The 6,276-nt window shown below is 39.8% G+C and overlaps 1 pseudogene; it reads right to left on the bottom strand.

Annotated features, from left to right (window-relative positions):
* Nucleotides 1-4,662: 4,662 nt before the first annotated feature.
* On the bottom strand, nt 4,663-6,276 carry LOC118901047 (annotated as a pseudogene).

Below are 6,276 nucleotides of genomic sequence, written 5' to 3'. Positions count from 1 at the left end.
TAGAACATTGAAATGGGAAGGATCTTGGAAACTATCATTTTACAAATAAGAAAATTAAGACCTAGAATAACTAAGTGATATAAACCAGGTTCTCTACCCTTCGTTCAGAGATACAGATATAAAGACCAGAAAATTTTCTAGGGGAAACTTTGATCTGAAGAGAGAAAGAGAGAGAGAGAGAGAGAGAGGGAGAGAGAGAGAGAGAGGGAGAGAGGGAGAGAGAGAAAGCTGGATAACATCAGAACAATGAAAGCACTTTCATTGTGCCCAGTTCTTATCGTCTCTTGCCATATTGCTACAACAGCCTTTTAAACAGATGTCCTATCCTATAGACTCACCCAAACCATACTGTATTTTGCTGCCAGATTTATCTTTTAAAAACACAGATCTAACCATATCAACCTCCTAATCAAAATTTAAAATTATTTCTTTTATAGCCTAGATCACTCCATTCTTTCCCTGTTATTCTCCAGTCAAGCCAAGCTTTTCGAAACTCCTAAAATATGCTATGAACTCTCACTCTCTCCTTTGCATTTACTCTTCTTTCTGCATGGAACATGTTCTCCTTTTCTCTGAATACCTACCTCTCCTGGCTAATTTCCATGCATCGTCCCTAAGACTTAGCCCAGATCATATCCTCTCCCCTCTCCCTGAGAATCAAATCTTGGAACAAAAATATCTAGAAAATAATGGTTATGAGAACTTATTTCTTTAATTATCATGCTATACATATATTATACAATAATATTCATAACATTAGTAATGAAAGAATAAAAGCAATTTGAAATAATTAAGCATATACTAGAGCAAAACATGACTCAAAGACCAAATGTATTAAAGCTATGACAGGTGAAATTTAAATCTCTAATATAGCAGCCATATTAAATACTGTAGTTAAGTGTGTGTTCATGTTGGTACATGACAGAATCTGCCACTTTGCAATTGGACTTCCTCCTCTCCTATTTTTGATGAACTTGATATTATATCAATATCTTGGAAACTGATGTCTAGATCTGAAAGATTTCCCATAAAAAATTTCTTGTATAGTTACATTTTGTTTTTTAATCGGTCGGACAGTTTTAGCTTTTTGATTTGAGTATCTATTTCCATTTAATTACTGATATTTTGGGGTGGGTTTTTAAGATATATTCACATGCCATACCAGTCATCTTTTATTTTTAACAGTCATCCTTTTAAAGTGTATAATTAGTCGAGTTGTGCACCTTTCACCACCATCTAATTCCAGAATATTTTCATCACTTCAGAAAGAAACCCCAGGCCCATTAACAGTCACTCTCCATTTTCCCTTCCCCCCGGCCCCTGGCTACTAATAATCTGCTTTCTGTCTCTACGGATTTGCCTACTCTAGATGTTTCATATAAATGGAATCATATAATATATGACCTCTTGTTGGAGCATGCATCAATATTTTATTCCATTTTATGGCTGAATAATGTTCTATTGTATAGTTATACCCATTCTGTTTATCCATCAGTTGATGGAAATTTGGGTTGTTTCCACCTTTTAGTTGCTATGAACATTCATTTACAAGTTTTTGTTTAAACATCTTTAAAAAATTATTTTGGGTGTATAACTAGAAGTGGAATTCCTGGGTCATATGATAACTCTATGTTTAACTTTTTGAGGAACCATCAAATGGTTTTCCACAGTGGCAGAACCAATTTCTATTCCCATCAGCAATATATGAGGGTTTCAATCGCTCCACATCCTCTCCAATACTTGTTATTTTCATTAAAATTTTGTTTTTTACTATACACATCCCATGACATGGTATCTCATCCTGATTTTTTTTTTCACTGACAAGAACTTTTATTTCTTTTTAATGACATTAAACACAACTGCTACACGGGGGGAAACATGATAAAGAGGAGGCACCAAACTTCAGTTTCATAATTGATCCTGACAACAACCAAAGTAAATTGGGGTCTGCATTAGATGCAAAACTACAGGTTATTTCAGGCTCTTTACCTATAAGTAAACTATGTAAACAGCACATTCATACTCTGTATTGTTAAGACCCCCGTGGCGAGAAGGTCATCACAGATGAAGAAGGCTAGGTAGGCAGTTAAATGCACACAATGCTTACACAAATAAAACAACATGGCAAGAATTCTACGTGAAAATTAGACTTAGAGGCCAACACCAAATATGAGATATGTAGCTTTTAAAAACAGATTAAAACTCCAGATTCTACCCACTACCATCTTTAAGGCAAACATGCCTAATAATGAGTTTTCTTTGGCTTTGTTTTTCTTCTTAAAGAATACCATGTTAGGGGCTTCCCGGGGCTTCCCTGGTGGCGCAGTGGTTGAGAGTCTGCCTGCCAATGCAGGGGACACGGGTTCGAGCCCTGGTCTGGGAAGATCCCACGTGCCGCGGAGCGGCTGGGCCCGTGAGCCACAATTACTGAGCCTGCGCATCTGGAGCCTGTGCTCCGCGACAAAGAGGCCGCGATGGTGAGAGGCCCGCGCACCGTGATGAAGAGTGGCCCCCGCTTGCCGCAACTGGAGAAGGCCCTCGCATAGAGGCGAAGACCCAACACAGCCATAAAATAAAAAATAAATAAATTAATTAAAAAAAAAAAAGAATACCATGTTAACCACTAGGGAACAGTTCTCTCCTTCCCCAGTCCAACAGATTTAAGTAAGCTGCTAAAGCTTTGGAAAAACAGAATTATTTGAGCAAAGACGAAATGTGATTGTCACATTTTCTCGTTAACCCATCACTCATTTGATTTGGCAAAGGCGATGCTCCCATTACACATCAGTCTTAAACCCTCCTGTACCAGGGAGACAGGAACATGAGTCTTAGAATTTTGCCTAAGCAAAAGGCTGTCCCTTTACTCCTTGGTTATCTGTGGGGAACAAGACAACTGCAATGCTAGTTATTCCAGCAACAATGAACTCTAACTATGCTATAGTTCCAAAGGTGGATGTTTGTCTGTCCCACTCCATCATGCTAATTTACGGAAACCTGGAGAAGTGACTGATATAGGCAATGCCAACTGAAATAACAGATTTTGACTCTTGCCTTTGAACAGAACTTCCCCTTTGCATTTTGGCCCCAGACTCTAAACCAAATGTTGAAGGAAAAGAGAATCCTTGACTGGATAGAAATAGTTAACACTTAGGGACGTCCATCTAACTTTACTGGTAACTATGACCAAGTTTCTCCCAAGTCAGTTTCTAAAGCAGGGTAGGATGTTTAAGATGGGTTACTGGCATACAAAGATGGGGCTGATGGAAGAACAAAACCAGACAGAGGCAGTGAGACCAGTATCACAGGCTGTGCTATAGCAACTAGGTACAACCTTCACAGAGAGTGAACAGCAGCACACATGCCAGACTGCAAAATCTCCCAAGAGATGTCTAGAGCTGTCTGTAAAGAGAATAACAAACTACTAAGACATCCATTAAGATAGCTGCACATAGCATTACCCTTAAGATCAGGTAATGCTTTGAGCACAGGCTTAATCAAAACTATTTTAGATCCACTTTAGTAGTTTTGTAAAACTGTACATCAGAGATTTGACCAAGTAAGGAGATGGGAACATCCTGGATCAAAAGGCACCTCTTATTAACTAATAATGGAGACAAAAGACAGCTTCTCCAAAGTCTCTCCCACAGGATGGAAGCTCACTGACTAATACGTCAACTCATACTTGAAGTTGGGGTTCAGCAGATGAAACTGAAGACCAACTGACACCTCTCAATAGCACTGCTTTCTGGCCTGTCCTAGATTCAAGACTCTGGGTGGGTGGTTCTTCAATAAAGAGTGCAGTAAGGCTTTTCTTAAGATGCATATCTATGTCTAACAGGATACAGAAATATGCTGGTAGAGCCCTAAGGTCACTGGGGAAAAAAGAAGGAAAATCCTTGAAGAAAGGCAGAGAAGGCAAACAGTCACAAGACTGCAAATCTACAGGGGTTGTTAGTCATCAACCGGGGTTGCTAGTCAACAGGGGTTGTTATTGCTATTCTTCTATTAGAGTTAAGATGTACAAGATTTGTAGACACTATTGTGCAAAATAAATTTAATGAAGAATGAAAAAAAAAAGCCAAAAAATAAAGGCAGCTAGTAGGTACAAAAAGAAGAGAAGATTTACACTTTTAATTTGTCCTTTCAACTACTTCAGATGTCCTGGATTACCAACTTTTAAAATACTGACAGGTATTCGGAGATTCAAATAAAAAAAGTAAGAGGGGTTGCTAAGTGACTTGTATCCATTTATAAGTCACCAGCAATAATTAACACTGGCTTGCAGCCTGATAAAGAATCTCTTCCTCATAGGAGACTAAAAGATGATTTCTTTTGGGCACCAGAAGAAGACTTCACCTCTGCACAGAGGTGGGTGTTTTGCTTGAGCCTAGGTGTTTTGACTTAATGCTGGCTTTCAGGCGGCAGCCACCTTCAATTTAAATTAAAAAATTAAAACTATATCAACTCAACACTGCTTAAATGCATAGACACACACAAACAGGAAGGACCTTATACAAAAAATTTCAAGTCAGCAATGGGCATTTCCAAAAGGTGACAAGTTCTTTAAATAAAAATATTGTGAAAAATAAATTTTAAAATCTACAAAGCACAAAACAGCAGAAGATGAGATGCTGCTCTGGACAGGACCCTGGATAGGGACCTTCATTGCTGATGGGAGGAGACAAATGGACCGTACAGGAAATCTGGTAGACGCTGGAACCGATGGTGGCTTCGCATGTTCCCGTCAACCCACTGAGTCAGACTGTATCTTTGCAGAGATTTCTGTCGAAACCGGGTGTAGTTTCACCTGGTGAGGTCCGAAGGATGCTACCATTTTGGGTTCTGCATGTGATAAACTTGACCCATCAAGGCACACAGCTCCCCCAAGGTACCTTGGCTAGAGTCCACTGGGTCTTCTATATGAGCAGTGACATTCCTGAGATAACTTTGCTTCTGCTTTTCTAGATCTGATGGTGAAAACGTCAGAATATTAGTCCTTGCTTTGGTTTGCAGAACAGGAATGACTTTGCCTAGTCTTTTTTCATGGACCTTCAGCTTCCCAGAATCCTTGTCAAGAACATCTTTGTTTGATGAACTGGAAACAACTGGAAACCTCATTTCAAAACTTGATTTATAGGGAAGAGATATGGGAACATATGTATAACTGATTCACTTTGTTATAAAGCAGAAACTAACACACCATTGTAAAGCAATTATACTCCAATAAATGTTAAAAAAAAAAACAACTTGATTTATGTGATCCATTTCTCCAGGATGACCCCATATTAGAAGGAGTCTCTGAATGGTTCAATATCTGAGAGGTTACAGGTGTAGGTTTCTTACTGTTAGACATATTTTTATCAGAGACAGTTTGTTGAAAGTTACTGTTTGAAGAAGGGAGTGGGGGCCCATCATAGGCAGAGTTACTGGGGATGATCCCTTCAGATTCTGTGAAAATTGTGCTCTCATTTAGGCTAAGACCATCTTCTCTCATCTCTTCTCCAAGGGAGGAGGGTTTTTCAGTAACTTCAGATGTATGTCTTGTCCTTATCAAGTGCAACATCACAAACTGTTGGATCAAACGGTGCAACTGTAACTTTTATACTTTTCTAGTGCAAAGCGTCTGTTCAATGGTTTAGTAGGAGTTGGTCCATGACCAACTGATGTATTTAGTTGAGGTGGTTTGAAGAGGCCAGAGGTCTCAGCTTCTGGTCCCAAGCTGTACAATGAATTTTTCTCTTAGGGAGTATCAAGGGGAATTTGACTCCCTTTCCCTCCCTTCTCAACATTCCTGCTGTCATCGTTAGGCAAGCCTCCTCCCCAAGAAAAGTGCTCATTTGATAGGTCATCTTCCTTCAAGAGCTCCTGAATCTCTTCCTCCATGAAACTGAAATGGCCATCATCTTTTCCATCAGCCAGCTCCAGCAAGGAGTCATCCAATCCATCCTCATCCAAGGAATCCCAAGAAAATGGGGCATTGTCTTTAGGCAAGAGAGGTACCAGAAGACTGTTCAGAGGGCACTAGTGAGCACATCATACTGTGTGGAGCTGCTGGTGTGATCTCTGCCTTTGCCACGAGACCAAATGGAAAAAGGGTTCAGCTCCTGCTAGCTGTTCCTTTCAGGAGACTTGTCAAAATGATTGACTCCCACCTTCGAAGTTTGTGGTTGTCAAGCACAAGTATCACAGGCACGGGCTTAGCAGCCACATTTCTGAAAGAGAAGCTCTTTCTGAGCCACTACCCCTACTCTCCAACTCCTTCCAAAAGGCCTAGTC

The sequence above is a fragment of the Balaenoptera musculus genome, chromosome 9 (genome assembly GCF_009873245.2).
Source record: "Balaenoptera musculus isolate JJ_BM4_2016_0621 chromosome 9, mBalMus1.pri.v3, whole genome shotgun sequence".
NCBI classification, from domain to species: Eukaryota; Metazoa; Chordata; class Mammalia; order Artiodactyla; family Balaenopteridae; genus Balaenoptera; species Balaenoptera musculus.
Note: the sequence above shows the minus strand (reverse complement) of the source record. Positions and strands in the feature narration are given on the sequence as shown.